At 39.2% G+C, this 1,628-nt stretch overlaps 1 pseudogene across 1 annotated transcript; it reads right to left on the bottom strand.

The window, feature by feature from the left end:
- Window positions 1-456: 456 nt before the first annotated feature.
- Window positions 457-805, bottom strand: LOC307064195 (cAMP-regulated phosphoprotein 19-like; annotated as a pseudogene). Its single transcript has one exon. The product of its transcript is annotated as a cAMP-regulated phosphoprotein 19-like (transcript).
- Between the last annotated feature and the right edge of the window lie 823 nt (window positions 806-1,628).

The following is a 1,628-nucleotide window of genomic DNA, read 5'->3' as shown; positions in this document are numbered from 1 at the left end:
GTGTTTGAAATATGTGACCTTTCTTCTAACTTGTGGTCTTGAACTTCTGTTTTACAAAATCCAAAAGGAAAATACAGAGGAAATCAATACAATAGAGGTTATATTAAATAAGAGTAACATACAAAGCTATAATTAAGATGAATTAAAGAAAGCCAAAACATTAAAATTGTAAAACTTGTTACTTTTTGGAACCAGCTCTGCACTAGGAGTTAGGTAATATATACAATTATTGTCAAGTAGATTACTTTATGTTGCTCTAACATGTTCTTTTCATCTGTGCACTGTTAAACTAATCAAAACTCCACACATGTATATTCCCTTACATACACACTCCACTACCTGCAAAGCCATAATTCTCAAATGACTTAGTGAGTGAAAGGAAATACAAAGCGGAGAAGTAACATATTAAGGAGAAATAATGGGAATTAGAAGATTCATGCAGTTCAGCTCTTTTAATTAGCCAGCCAGCTTGCTAGCAACAAGAGATGGTTTCCATTGAGGAAGGTCCTGTGGAGTGGGAATGTGGTCACCAGTGACCTCTGTCTGATCCGGGGCTGTAGTAGGAAGTTGCTTGTTCTTCATTTTTGCTTTAGCCATGTTGTAATCCCCAGAATCAAAATATTTTTACCCTTTCTGCAATCTTTCCTTAAAAAATCGGAACCTCCAGGCTTTTGTCCCAGATGAGGGTATCTTGCTTTTAATTTTGCTTCTTCAGCTTTCTCTGCACTAGTCACTTTGTCTTCCATTTCCTTCTGCTCCTCCGCAGAGGCTGGAAGTCCTCGGGGACTTCCGCGAACATACTGCTCCCTCTTACCCAGCTTCTCCCCCAAACTATTAATTTTTTAAGGATTAAAAACACTATTGTAGTTATAATGATCTTATTCTTGAGAGATACGTACTTAAATATTTAGGAGTGAAAGTTTATGTCTCCAATTTGCATTTACACAGCTTAGCCAAAAACCCTAACCATATATATATGCATATACATATGCATATTTTTAAAATTCCATATACATAGCAGAATCTTAACATTTGTTGAATTGGGTATATAGTTTGTTCATTATACTATCCTTTCTACTTTTTGATATATTCGAAATGCTTCTTCATAGAAAATTGGGGAGGGGGAAGAAATACTGTACAGACTCTGGGCCTCTCCTCTGGCATCCAGGTCTTTTAAAGGACCCTAGATGACTGATATACCTTCAGGAATGAGAATCACTGATCCAGTGCCCACACTGAGCCTGAAACTGAGGTCTGAAGAGTTGAAATGACTTTCTAAGGGACAGAACAAAGACTAGAATTCACGTTCCTTGGCTTCCAGTCCTGTGTTCCTTTCTTATAGATCCCCAAAAGGAATTTCCTAAATAAGAAACCTTACCTTCTTGAACACCTGAAGCTCTTGTTTGTCAGCAGCTGAACTGCACAAGGTAAGGAAGGGTTTGGGCACCTAGAGGGTGCTCAGTTGCTGGAATTAAGTTATGGGGAAAACAAAAAACATTAGAAGTACTAAGCGCAAGGACAGTCCTAGTTTTAAAAATTGTGTTGGGGGGCTTCCCTGGTGGCGCAGTGGTTGAGAGTCTGCCTGCCGATGCAGGGGACACGGGTTCGTGCCCCGGTCCGGGAAGATC

The sequence above is a fragment of the Hyperoodon ampullatus genome, assembly GCF_949752795.1.
Source record: "Hyperoodon ampullatus genome assembly, chromosome: 15".
In the NCBI taxonomy this organism is placed as follows: domain Eukaryota; kingdom Metazoa; phylum Chordata; class Mammalia; order Artiodactyla; family Ziphiidae; genus Hyperoodon; species Hyperoodon ampullatus.
The sequence above is the reverse complement of the archived record's forward strand: the minus strand, read 5'-3'. Positions and strand labels throughout refer to the sequence as shown.